Source organism: Hyla sarda, chromosome 13, assembly GCF_029499605.1.
Source record: "Hyla sarda isolate aHylSar1 chromosome 13, aHylSar1.hap1, whole genome shotgun sequence".
NCBI lineage: Eukaryota > Metazoa > Chordata > Amphibia > Anura > Hylidae > Hyla > Hyla sarda.
In genome coordinates, this window is record NC_079201.1 from 16,028,188 (window position 1) to 16,042,941 (window position 14,754).

The window sequence follows — 14,754 nt, forward strand, 5'->3', positions numbered from 1 at the left end:
CACGGGGGTCCCGCCGCTGGGGACCCCCGTGATCTTGCACGCCACACCCACACCCCATTTAAAATCAGTCCCCAGAGCGTGTTTGCTCCGGGTCTGATTACTGTCGATCACGGGGCCGGAGCATTTTGACGTCAAGGCCCCGCCCCGTGTGATGTCATGCTCCGCCCCCTCAATGCAAGCCTATGGGAGGGGGCGTGACATCCCTTTAAGGATGCAGCCAAGTTTCACTTTTGCATTTTAATTTTTTTCTCCTCACCTTTCAAAAGCCAAAACTCTTAAAATTTCCCATCTATAGGGCCACACGGTTTGTTTTATGTAGGACCAATTGAACTTTCTATTGAGACCCTGTTACCACAAATTCTTTGTCGAAACCGAGAAAAAATATTTGTGGGGTCAAATAAAAAAAAAAATAATAAAAACTAAACACAATTTTGTAGGGTACAGTTTTTATGCAGTGCATTTTACAGTAAATCAGCATTTATTAACACCTTAAGGACCAATACAAGTGAGGCTGGGTTCACACTACGTTTTCTCCCATACGGGAGCGCATACGGCAGGGGGGAGCTAAAACCTTGCGCTCCCGTATGCCACCGTATGCGCTCCCGTATGTCATTCATTTCAATGAGCCGGCCGGAGCGAAACGTTCGGTCCGGTCGGCTCATTTTTGCGCCGTATGCGCTTTTACAACCGGACCTAAAACTGTGGTCAACCACGGTTTTAGGTCCGGTTGTAAAAGCGCATACGGCGCAAAAATGAGCCGACCGGACCGAATGTTTCACTCCGGCCGGCTCATTGAAATGAATGACATACGGGAGCGCATACGGTGGCATACGGGAGCGCGAGGTTTTAGCTCCCCCCTGCCGTATGCGCTCCCGTATGGGAGAAAACGTAGTGTGAACCTGTTTGCCCCTGAAAGACCAGGCCTGTGTTTTTCAAATCGGGGATGTCTGACTTCATTAGAGAATAACTCTGGTAATGTTTTGCCAATCACGATAATTCTGACTTTGTTTTTTGTCACAAGTTGTCCTTCATGTACATAGTAAAAGTAAGCCGATATCATTTGTAGTTTTTTTTTACAATGCAAAAAAATCATGAAATTAAAAAAAATAACGATTTTTTTTTATATTTTAACACTAATAGGTTGCATATATTTATACTTTCTGACCAAATAGTTTATGAAACATATACAGATGTCTACTTTATTTTGAAAGCATTTCATTTGTTTTTAATTTTTAACATTTTAAATGAATTAGAAGCCTAACAATTTTTTATGTGCTATGCAAGGTTTGTATAGGTATTCCAAAGCATTGCAGTTATATTCTGCCTGCTAGTTTTTCACTAGCTGGCAGCATATCAGGACGTGCCTCCGGCAATAACCGGGGAAGACCTGGGGGTCCTTGTAAAGACCCTCGGCTGCCCAGGTAACTAGAAGCACCCCGCGATCGTTGTGGGGTGCTATAGGAGAGAGACATGGGGGATCACACACAGCACCCCGCGATCGCAATGCGGGGTGCTGCAGGAAAGACAGAGGGAGCTCCCTCTGCCAAGACACTTACAGCCCTCGGTCATTTCCGACCGCGGCTGTAAGGGTTAAACTGCCGGAACCAAAGTTTACTTCGGTCCTGGCAGTGCGGCAGGGTCCCGGCTGTGTGTTACAGCCGAGTCCCTGCCGCAATCTCGTGGGTGCACTGGGCAGCACCCACGAGAACCATAGACGTGTATACTCGTCCTGGTGCGGGAACGTGCATCCTGCCTGGACGTGTATACATCTCCATGGTCGTTATTGTGTTAAGATTTTACAAAGAAACAATAAACAATAGTGTAAACAATAATATTGGTCACATATGCAGGTAGCACAAAAAGGATGTATACAGGATCGCAGTAAAAACAACATGATAAAAAACAATACAGGGAAGGCCTGAAACACAATGGTATTGTGAAGAGCAATATTACAACTCCCATCATCCACTTATAAATAAACATAATAGCATCCCAAGTTAGGTGTACAACCCTAGGTAGGAAACAATAGCGTATGTGACCTCAAGCAAATAAAGGGGCCAATGGCTCCCATCTTAAACGAATACATAAAGAGAAGACAAAACCAAAGAAGAGAGAAAAAGAGGGGAAAGAGAAAGCCAGGAGGGAAAGCCGAAGGAAAACAGGAGATAGAAGAGGAAAGAATGGCGGGGAGGGGAGGGGCAGGAAAGTGTAGGGGAAGGGAGGGGGTACCATGAATGGGGCAATGTCCATTAATCAACCTACCCAAGCCAAAAACTCCTGAGACTCTCTAAAAGAGTCCCAAGATAGCCACACACCGATAAAGGCCTCAAGCACATCCCTGTTAGAAGCCACCATTTCTTCCATCCTACGTACTTTGTTCAAGGTCTCCCCGAACTCTGCCATGGATGGAGTAACTGGAGATTTCCAGTGCCGGGGGATCACCCCCTAGCGGCACCAATGAAATGTCTAAGGAGGCCTCTTTTGGCCCTAGGGGGAGAGCCCGGAAAAAAAGACAAGAGATCAATTTTAGGAGATGGCAGGATAGAGCCTGAGGAGACCCTGTTGTATAGGTCTAGGACTGAGTCCTAAAAGGGTGAAAGAGCTAGACAGTCCCGCCAAGTATGCAAGTATGTGCCCATCGCATTACCACAGCGACAGCATGTGTCCAAGGCTGTCGGGAACATCTCAGGGATACGAACTGGACAACTATACCACCTTGATAGAATCTTAAAACTATGTTCCTGTATGCTAGAGGAAAAAGAAGCCTTATGGGCTAGTAAAAAAAATACAAAAAACCACCTTGGTGGTGAGGTCACACCCTAGTTCAGTCTCCCATTTAACTAGGTTAGGAGGTTTCACCGGGTCTTCCCAAGATTTTCGCAACACTCTGTAAATCAATTAAATTTTGTGTGTGTGTGTGGGGGGGGGGGGGGCACAGAAATGCTCCAAGGTTGTAAGTGGTCTGTGTAAATGTCTCTTGGGTAGCAGCGAGGAGTAAAAATACCTGAGTGAACCAACCCCCTGGGGGTACACTAGGGAGGAAGGTCAAGGGTATTAAGGCCGTGGCAGACGTGACATCTCGAACAGGAGTTGCGAGAGTGACGTGTGGCCTTAAAGGACGCAGAGTTCAGTTTCGAAGGGTAGGGCCGGGTTGCTAAAAAGGGGGGTAAGAGGGCCAGGGTACCCAAAATGAGCAATTTGGGCATTTGTTTTTTCAATTTACGCCATTGACCATTGCAGGATCATCAACATTATATTTTAATAGTTGGACAACTACGCTCTTTTTTATTTTTTTTTTAACTTGAGAATGGGAAAGGGAGACTCTTCCAAGTGATTACTAGATTGCTTATCTGATAGCATTGATCAGTAAGGTCGGCACTCTGCTAGTACAGTCTGCCTGAATCACGGAATTTTAAGGGTTAAATGACCGACTTCAGAGTGATAGCTGATGTCAGTTATGATCAGCACCTGCTGTCTGTCACACAAGCTCAGCTCCCGAGCTTGCGTCATAGTCCCTGATTGGCACACGTGACTGTAACGAAGAGCGCTCCGGGTCCCGCTGTCCCCCCGGAGCGCTCGCGGCATTCTGCTGACAGCAGCGCTCCGGTCTCTGACCGCGAGCGCTGCTGTGTTCGTGCCGGCGGGTCATGTCCGCTCGCGGATCACTCCCCGTTCCACTCACCCTCCTCCTCCGGTGTCGGTCTCGTCCCGGCACGCGCGGCCCCGCTCCCTAGGGCGCGTGCGCGCCAGCTTTCTAAGATTTAAAGGGCCAGTGCACCGCTAATTGGTACCTGGCCCAATCAGTCTATCACCTCCCTAACACATAAATACCCACTTCACCTTCCTGTCCTTGATGGATCTTGTTGCCTTGTGCCCTGAGAAAGCGTTTAGTGTGTTCCCTTGGCTGTATATCCAGACCTTCTGCTGTTGCCCCTGACTATGAACCATTGCCGCCTGCCCTGACCTTCTGCTATGTCTGACCTCGCCTCTGTCTAGTCCTTGTGTACCGCGCCAGTCTCAGCAGCCAGAGAGGTCGAGTCGCTACTGGGGGACACGACCTGGTAGTTACCGCCGCAGCAAGTCCATCCCTCTTTGCGGCGGGCTCTGGTGAACACCAGTAACTACTTAGAACCGATCCTCCAGTACGACCCGCGCCATTGCCTTTCTGGCACAGAGGATCCACCTCCTGTGTCCTCACCAGCCGCCAGTCCGGACCCAGACAGTGACGTAAGTGTATGTCATGTGTCACCAAAGGATTAAAGGGGTTTTACCATCTGGCAAAGGTCATGTATCTACATCAGAGATAGCTGAGTACAGTGTTTGGCTGTCTCCATGGCTCCCATAGAGAATGAGTGGAGTTGCTCCATCTTAACGGGCCTCCACTATCAGGAGGTAGGATGTTTTCAGGCTACACTTGCTGCACAGGTTTGGTATATGCATTAGGAAAGCTCCTGCTTGCGATCTCTTAGACAGGAGGATTGCATTGAAAAGTGTAATGATGCTAGATGTGGATCTACTGACCTGAGTGGCAGATGACACGGGCTGTATCAGGGAGCAGAGTCTAGGGTGCCGCTCGTCTTCACCAGAGCCCGCCGCAAGGCAGGATGGACTTGCTGTGGCAGGTGGCACCCAGGTCGCTACCCCCGATACGACTCGAGCACACAGGTAGCTGGGCGAGGCGAAGTACAGAAGGATGAGGCAGAGGCGTAGTCGGACTTAGCAGAAGGTCAAGGCAGGCGGCAAAGGTGCGGAGTCAAATAATGTAGTGGAAGGGTCAGAACACAGGCAAGGCAAACGGACAGTATGGAACGCTTAATCTCAGGCAAATTGCACTGAAGATCCAGCAGGGAAGTGTGGGAGGTGCAGGCACTTATAATATAGAGGTGTTTCACATAATTATGGGTGTACTGACCTTTTAAATTTCAGCTGGAGCTGAGAGGCGGAGGAAGCAGCAGAGAAGCGTGATAAGTGATGGGCTGGGATTCGCATGCGAGCGCGTCCCGCTATGCGACTCCCAGCCCCGCCAGCAGCAGGGGAGAGGGGAACAGTGCGCTCACGGGCTGGAGAAGTGGCCCACTGTAACACAAAGGAACTGAGCAGGAGACAGATAAAGGGGGACTCCAGTTATGTAAAATGTATAGATAGTGGAGAAGTGTCTGATTGTGGTAAGTCCGATTGCTGGGAGCCCCTGCAATCTCCAGAACGGGGCCCTTCTCTTTCCTCGGCGTGCTCTAGCCCCCACCTTCCAAGAAGAACTGGTCTTGGGAGTGATGGCCCGCAGATGGCCGTCACTTCCAAGACCAGTTTGTCTTGGAAGGTGGGGGCCAGACTATTTCATGGTAAGAGACAGGTGCCGTTCTGGAGATCACGGGGGTCCCAACTGTTTAACCCCTACAATCCTATGGATAGGGGATACGTTTTACATAACTGGATGACCTCTTTAATCAATGAAGCAGTTGTAAGGGGATCACGTGGAGTTGGTCTTGGAAGGTAGGGGCCGGAGCGCTTGAAGGTAAGATATGGGTGCCATTCTAGAGATCTGTCGGACCCCCACCTTCCTGTGGAACTACCCCTTTAATCTATGATGCAGTTGCATGGGGATCAGGTTGAGTTTGTCTTGGAAGGTAGGGGCCGTAGCATTTCTAGACACGGGTGCCGTTCTGGAGATCGCGGGGGGTCCCAACTGTCGGACCCCCCACAATTCTTTTAATAGGGGATAAGTTTTACCTCTTTAGTCTATGACGCAGTTGCAGGGAAGCAGTGGACAAGGCAGCAGGGACCTAGTGATTGCCTCCAGGCCTGCCATTTTTTTTTTTACCCCTATTACATAGGATAACAGTTACAGCCCAATATACTACAATACAGAAGTATTGTCTTCTCACAACATCTCGTTTATTTCTTTTTTTTCCTGTAGCATTTGTCCCCCCACCCCCTGTCAGAAATTAGCATTACCTTTGTGCGAACATGTGCTCAGCATGTGTATGATGTAACTATAGCCGGGCTGAATAGGAGCTCTGTATGTGTACAACATGTGCGCTCTGGCTTATTACAGTGACATATATATGTTTGTGCGTGTGGCGGCTCAATGTCTAGCTTCTATTATTGCAAAATGAAGATAATTTTGTGTACATAGTTATGTTCCGTTGGTAAAATATATGCAATACACGGATAGATACAAAGCAGTAACATATTTGGTATTCCGCCAATGTAAATACAAGAAGGATAATAAGCCAGACCTGGCACCTAAAGAGATGCCATCAGGGTATAGGATTTGGCATACTTTATAAACCACAACATTATTCAGGATACATTTTGCCATGTGACAAGGCCATGGTTCTATGTACCTAGGTTATTGCTTAAGTTTTGACCATAATTGTGGAAATGTGTTTGCGGGAGATTAGCTCCATAGACCCAGTCAAATATCAACAAGATAGCAGTTAGAGACAGGGACATGGAAGTAATTTTTAAAAAGGCCTTTTCTGTTTTTATTTTTTAGTAACAAAATAAATACAGCCTTCACACTCCGGCATAAACACAAAATAAATCCTGCATGTCTAGAGCTAACTAAACATATAAAACTTCCCTGTATATACAGGTGGCTTACTACCAGTAACCCAATACTACAGTCAACAAATGTGTTACCCGCACAGGTTACAAAGTCTCATCAGTGGTGCAGGTTCCTCACAGCCTTATTTGTTGACTAGTTTTAAAGGGGTACTCCGCTACTCAGCGTTTAGAACAAACTGTTCCCAACGCTGGAGCCGGCGCCAGGAGCTCGTTACCTCATAGCCCCGTCCCCTCATGACATAACGCTCTGCCCCCTCAATGCATGTCTATGGGAGGGGGCGTGACGGCTGTCACGCCCCCTCCCATAGACTTGCATTGAGGGGGTGGGGCGTGATGTCAGGAGGGGGCGGGTCTATGACGTCACGAGCTCCCGACTCCAGCGTTCGGAACAGTTTGTTCCAAATGCTGAGCAGCGGAGTACCCCTTTAAAGCCCAGTAATGCGCTGTCTTCAGCACCTGTGCTGATCTGGGCAAGTCTGAAAATCTGGAGTTGCCCAGGAAGGGGATTAAACACCCCACTACCAACCCTGCTTTTCATCCAATAAAAATCCATGCCTGATAACAAAATTTACCAACGTCCCTAGCAAGTAGAGTCTCATCAGGGATTATAACTATTCCTAGATTTCCCATATCACACCCAGCTTTCCCTGGATGACATGCTTTCTGACACCTGGTATCCACATACAACAGGTGCCTTGGGGAAATATAACCTCTGACAACCATTCCTGTCACAGTCTCACAGTGTTCATTGGGTTCTATGGTCCGTGGTGTGGGCTTTCTGCACACTTACCACCATATGTGAATGTTAAACGTGCTACTAACTTAACAATTTTTTAGCTTCATCCTACTGTTTCTGTTAATGCTGGGTGACAACCAGTAACCAAAAAGAAGTAGCTTTAACCCCTTAAGGACTCAGGGTTTTTCCGTTTTTGCACTTTCGTTTTTTCCTCCTTACCTTTTAAAAATCATAACCCTTTCAATTTTCCACCTAAAAATCCATATTATGGCTTATTTTTTGCATCGCCAATTCTACTTTGCAGTGACATTAGTCATTTTACCCAAAAATGCACGGCGAAACGGAAAAAAAAATCATTGTGCGACAAAATCGGAAAAAAAATGCCATTTTGTAACTTTTGGGGGCTTCCGTTTCTACGCAGTGCATATTTCGGTAAAAATTACACCTTATCTTTATTCTGTAGGTCCATACGGTTAAAATGATCCCCTACTTATATAGGTTTGATTTTGTCGCACTTCTGGAAAAAAATCATAACTACATACAGGAAAATTTATACGTTTAAAAATGTCATCTTCTGACCCCTATAACTTTTTTATTTTTCCACGTACAGGGCGGTATGAGGACTCATTTTTTGCGCCGTGATCTGAAGTTTTTATTGGTATGATTTTTGTTTTGATAGGATTTTTTGATCACTTTTTATTCATTTTTTTAATGGTATAAAAAGTGACCAAAATACGCTTTTTTGGACTTTGGAATTTTTTTGCGCGTACGCCATTGACCGTGCGGTTTAATTAATGATATATTTTTATAGTTCGGACATTTACGCACGCGGCGATACCACATATGTTTATTTATTTTTTTTTTACACTGTTTTATTTTTTTATGGGAAAAGGGGGGGTGATTCAAACTTTTATTAGAGAAGGGGTTAAATGACCTTTATTAACACTTTTTTTTTACATTTTTTTTTGCAGTGTACTGATCTCCTATGCTGATCACTGGCGTGTATTAACACGCCTGTGATCAGCATTATCGGCGCTTGACTGCTCCTGCCTGGATCTCAGGCACGGAGCAGTCATTCGTCGATCGGACACGGAGGAGGCAGGTAAGGGCCCTCCCGGTGTCCGATCAGCTGTTCGGGACGCCGCGATTTCACCGCGGTGGTCCCGAACAGCCCGACTGAGCAGCCGGGATACTTTCAGTTTCACTTTAGAAGCGGCGGTCAGCTTTGACCGCCACTTCTAAAGGGTTAATACCGCACATCGCCCCGATGGGCGATGTGTGGTATTAGCCGCGGGTCCCGGCCGTTGATGAGCGCAGGGACCGAAGCGATATGATGCAGGATCGCGGCGCGATCCCGCTTCATATCGCGGGAGCCGGCGCAGGACGTAAATATACGTCCTGCGTCGTTAAAGGGGTACTCCGGTGAAAAACTTTTTTTTTTTTTAAATCAACTGGTGCCAGATAGTTAAACAGATTTGTAAATTACTTCTATTAAAAAATCTTAATCCTTCCTGTACTTATTATCTGCTGAATACTACAGCGTTTTTGAAACACAGAACTGTCTGCTGACATCACAACCACAGTGCTCTCTGCTGACATCTCTGTCCATTTTATGAACTGTCCAGAACAGCATATGTTTGCTATGGGGATTTCCTTTTACCCTGGACAGTTCCTAAAAATGGAGAGAGATGTCAGCAGAGAGCACTGTGCTCATGATGTCAGCAGAGAGCTCTGTGTTTCAAACGGAAAAGAATTTCCACTGTAGTATTCAGCAGCTAATAAGTACAGGAAGGATTAAAGGGTACCTCTCATCAAAAAAACATTTGATACATTATAGATTAATGTATGCAGAATAACTTTACAATTGCATGTTATTAAAAAATATGCTTCTTTCTATTTAATTTTCCACTTTGAAGAAATGACCATTAGGGGTCTCCCTACCAGTCCTGGCAGCAAGCATTTCAGACTCATGCTGGAGTCCTAAACACTACGAGCTGCCAGTCTGCTTTGTTCACAAAGGAGAACACTCAGAGCTGCCAGCCTGCTTTGTTCACAGCCTGTTTGGCTGTGAACAAAGCAGGCTGGCAGCTCTGAGTGTTTAGGACTCCAGCATGAGTCAGAAATGCTTGCTGACAGGACTGATCGGGAAAAATACAATAGAAAGAAGCATATTTTTCATTAACATGCTATTGGAAAGTTATTTAACATTCATTAATCTAAAATATATCAAAAGTTTATTTGATGAGAGGTACCCTTTAAGATTTTTTAATAGAAGTCATTTACAAATCTGTTTAATTTCTGGCACCAGTTGATTTAAAAAAAATAAGTTTTTCACCGGAGTACCCCTTTAAGCAACTTGAATTGTGAAACCCGATACAGCGACAAACAGCAGGTGTCACCATCTAACCAGGTCTAAAGCAATGTTCATATTTATACTTTTCACTGTGTTGTGGTATTTTACCACCGTGGTCAGATTTGACATTGTTAAAGCCATCCTCTGCACTATGCATTTGAGACTACTACTGCAAACATGGTTATACCTTTTTTTCTTCTTCCATAGGTTGCATCATTGGATTGGCACACTACAGGGATATTTGAAGGTACCATTACGGTGAAGTACAATTTGACTAAGTTAGTACATATTTTAAGTGCTGCGTGAGTGATCTAAGTATTCAGTATGACTAGGAAAGGGTATTCACTATGTAGTTTATCAGGCATGGGCTCCAGCGTGACATAGAAAACCCACCCAAAGGTTGACTACTAACGGGGCGAAACATAAGCCTAAAGCCAGGCCACACATCCCCATCTGCAGTGTGGACCTGACCCTACAGCACATGGTTGCTGAATACTAGGTCCGGCCAGTGTTACCCCAGGCCTTACTTACAGTTTCCTAAATAAATGTTGGAATGCTAGACTATCTATTTCTCTTATAGTAGGGTCACACGTAGCGTATTTTGCTGCTGCGTATTTTCCTACCTATTGAAGTCAACGGGTAGCAAAATCAGCTGCGTATTTTGCTACCCATAGACTTCAATGGGCAGGAAAATATGCAGCAAAATATGTGTGAGCCTACCCTAAGTGCTCGTTCCCACGGGCAGATCCACAGCATATTTTACGCTGCGGATCTGCCAACGATGGACCCCCTAAAGTGTGCCTCTAAATGTGCCCGCCGTTATGAGCAGACACATTGCTGCGTTGTAAGTGTTGCCGCGTGCATGCGCGGTATACTCGCACACCTCGTGGCCCCTCCCTCTGCTCCCTGAGCTAGGCCAAGAGCAGCTGCAATGTGTGCCAGTATACTGCGTATGTGCGTGGCGACTCGCACATCGTAGTGTGACTGCTCCGATAAGGCACATCTGAGGCACACTGTAGGGGTCCATCGTTGGCGGATCCACAGCATAAAATACTCTGTGGATCCGCCCGTGTGAACAAGCCCTAAGAGTCTGAAGGAAAATCTACAAATCTGCCTCTATAGCAGATTTTCAGCTAACACATTAAAGTCAATGTAAGCAAAATTCTGCAGGTAATCCGCTCGTGTGAACGTACCTTTAATGAAGATTAAATGATCTGCATGAATACATTACTGTGATCTCCTAAAGTAATGGCATATTGCAAGGACATGATATAATTTTATGATCCATGGTCTGATCCCTGGAATCTGCACAGATCCTGAGAAAGAAGAGGTCACAGTGCACAGCTCTGTTCAAGTGAATGAGGTCCGCTGCAGTGTCCTGCAATACCAGTTGGTTTGGATGCCATTGTTTTTATTTTTTAAAGACAAATAAATTGACAAAAACAAGTAATCAAAATAACTTTAAATGGGCACTGTCAGATACAAAAAATGTTGATATGTTGTAAAGCATGCAAAACCAATAGGTTTTGCAATTGCTTTCATTAGAAATTTTTCCTGCAATTTTTTTTCCCATACTAGTCCTGCTGTGTCCATGCGTCATCACCTATGTCATGGACACAATTCCTTGATTGACAGCTGTGAGTGCAGGGCTCACAGTTGGAGGAAAAATACTCCCACCGTCAGCTTGTGTCCCGCTACTGTCAGTGAGGACAAGCTGGGAGTTGTTGTTTTGCTAATGCTAGGGCAGATGTGAGCAGACAGCATACTGAGAGAGGGGGCGGAGACCTGCACAGTGAGACCACGCCCCCTCCCTTTTGAGAGGAATTCAGACTGGTGAGCAAAATTAAAAGTGTAATAAAAAAAATAAATAAAACGTGCTAGACACATAAAAATTAAATGTTCAAGGTCTGGATTAGGTACTGAGTGATATATTAAAAAAAAAATTTTTGTTGGATCTGACGGGTACGCTTTAAGCTGCTATTTAACACTTGAATTAAACTAATTTAGGCTCACATTTCATCCCCCTAGTAGTAATCACATTCAGGGCTCATGCATCATCCCCACAGGAGTAATCACATTCAGGGCTCATGTCTCATCCCCACATTAGTAATCACATTCAGGGCTCATGTCTCATCCCCACAGTGGTAATCACATTCAAGGCTCATGCCCCATCCCCACATTAATAATCACATTAAGGGCTCATGCCCCATCCCCACATTAATAATCACATTCAGGGCTCATGTCTCATCCCCACATTAGTAATCACATTCAGGGCTCATGTCTTATCCCCACAGTGGTAATCACATTCAAGGCTCATGTCTCATCCCCACATTAATTATCACAAATCTGCTCAAGCAGCAATAAACACAGCACATACAGAGCTGCCCCCAAGTAGTAACCTTTTCATGCACATGTATAGTATATGTTCAAGCAGCAGTAAGCAAAGCACATGCCATCCTGCCAAGACTGACTTTACAGGCAGGCATGTGGAAGGCCTGTTAGAGAGGTACAATTATTTTGGTCACCATCTTGACTTACGGCACCTTAGGAGGGCTCTATTTGCACTCCAGAGTGGAAAGGCACCCTTGTTGGGAGTCACTACTCTAGTGGCATAGCTCCAGGGATTGACAACGTTTCTATACGGCAGCATATAACTGAGTACCCTAGTGGTTTATTGATATGTATAACTTTTGCAACTACTACACTGAAACTGTACACTATTGCAACCAAGAACCAAACATGATATGGATAATATAAGATGCTGATTGTTGGGGATCTAATACGATTCACAAATGTGTGTAGAAATGTTTCTGCAGCCTCCCAGAGATGGACGTATATAAAGTAGTGATCATGGACTCTGTAGACTTTCTATCAGATATTCCGTTGAAGAACACTATTACCACCCTCTGGAATGACTAGGTAATGGGAGCAATAGACAGCAATCAAACGCACAGTCGATTGATATACGTTCAAAAAGTTTTCAGTCCCTTTCACTTTTTTCACATTTCATCCCCATCATTTTGCACCTAAACAACCCAGAAAATGGGAAAATAGAATTTGGGAAAATTTAGATAAAAACTAAAAATTAGCATAAATATTTTCTGTTTCTGATATTGATATTTAACTCTGGCTCCTCCCATTTCTCTTGATCATCCCTGAGATATTTCTCCACCTTGATCAGAGTCACCTGTGGTAAATTCAGCTGATTGGACAGGATATGGAAAGACACAGCCCTGTCTATATAAGGTCTCACAGATGATGTACATCAGAGCAAAAACCAAGCTATGAGATAGTGAGAATTACCCGTAGAGTTCAGAGGCAGGATTGTGTGGAGCCACCAATTTTGAGATAGGTACAAAAAAAACTTTTGCTGCACTGTAAGATTGCAAGAGCAAAGTGGCCTTCGTAATTCTTACATGGAAGAAGAAGGAACAACCAAAACTATTCCAAAAGCTGCCGCCTCCCCAAACTAAGTAATGGGGGGAGAAAGGCCTTGGTAAGTGACATGAACAAGAACCCAGTGGTCACTCTGGCCGAGCTCCAAAGATCCTGTGTGCAGATGGAAGAAATCTCCCAAAGGTCAACCATCACTGCAGCCTCCACAATCTGGGCTTCATGGCAGAATGGTCAGAAAAAAAGCTTCTCCCCAGTAAAAGATGCATGAAAGCCCATCTAGAGTTTGTAATAAAAAAAAATCACCTAAAGGACTCTCACACTGTGAGAAACAGGATTCCCTGGTCTGATAAAATAAAGTTCAAGTTTTGGGCCTCAATTCTAAGTGTCATGTCTGGAGCAAACCTCATCACCCACCCAATACCATCCCTACAGTGATCATAGTGGGGGCAGCATCATGTCTGGAAGAAACCAGGCACTGCCCATCACCTGCCCAATACCATCCCTACAGTGATCATGGTAGGGGCAGCATCATGTCTGGAGGAAACCAGGCACTGCTCATCACCTGCCCAATACCATCCCTACAGTGATTATGGTGGGGGCAGCATCATGTCTGGAGGAAACCAGGCACTGCCCATCACCCACCCAATACCATCCCTACAGTGATCATGGTGGGGGCAGCATTATGTCTGGAGAAACCAGGCACTGCCCATCACCCACCCAATACCATCCCTACAGTGATCATGGTGGGGACAGAATCATGTCTGGAGGAAACCAGGAACTGCCCATCACCTGCCCAATACCATCCCTACAGTGATCATGGTGGGGGCAGCATCATGTCTGGAGGAAACCAGGCACTGCCCCTCACCTGCCCAATACCATCCCTACAATGATCATGGTGGGGGCAGCATCATGTCTGGAGGAAACCAGGCACTGCCCATCACCTGCCCAATACCATCCCTACAGTGATCATGGTGGGGGCAGCATCATGTCTGGAGGAAACCAGGCACTGCCCCTCACCTGCCCAATACCATCCCTACAGTGATCATGGTGGGGGCAGCATCATGTCTGGAGGAAACCAGGCACTGCCCATCACCTGCCCAATACAATCCCTACAGTAATCATGGTAGTAGCAGCAACAGGCTATGGGGGTGGCTTTCCACGGCTGGGACAGGTCAGGGTTGGGGAAAAGCTGAATGAAACAAAGTACAGAGGCATTGTTATTGAAAACCTGATCTAGAATGCTCTGGACCTCAGACTGGGCTGAAAGTTACACCTTGCAAAAAACAATGACTCTAAGCACAAAACCAAGACAACACAGGAGCGGTTTAGGGACAACTCTGTGAATTTCCTTCAGTGGCCCAACCAAAGCCCCGACTTGAACCCAATGAAACGTCTTTGGAAAGACTTGAAAATGGCTTCCACTGATGGTCTCCATCCAACCTGACAGAGCTTGAGAGGATCTGCAAAGAAGAACGGCAGATAATCCCCAAATCCAGGTGTGTAAACCTTGTGGCCTCATCCTCAAGAAGACCAAAGGCTGGAATCACTTCCAAAGGAGCTTTACAAAAGTCCTGAGTAAAGGGTCTGAATACTGATGTCACTGCAAGATTTTCCTTTTCAGTAAATTAGCAAAGATTTCTTTTTTATTTTATATTTTTTTTTTTATCAAATATCTTTTTATTTGTTTTCAAACACATAACAA

At 45.6% G+C, this 14,754-nt stretch overlaps 1 protein-coding gene across 2 annotated transcripts in view; it reads left to right on the forward strand.

The window, feature by feature from the left end:
* Positions 1–14,754, forward strand: part of EMILIN3 (elastin microfibril interfacer 3) — a 144,328-nt gene that overhangs the window by 13,358 nt on the left and 116,216 nt on the right. For both annotated transcript variants that reach the window (XR_008849689.1, XR_008849688.1), the window contains exon 3: positions 9,864–9,903. The gene's annotated coding sequence lies outside the window, so the exon portion shown is untranslated. The remainder of the gene's footprint in view (positions 1–9,863; positions 9,904–14,754) is intronic.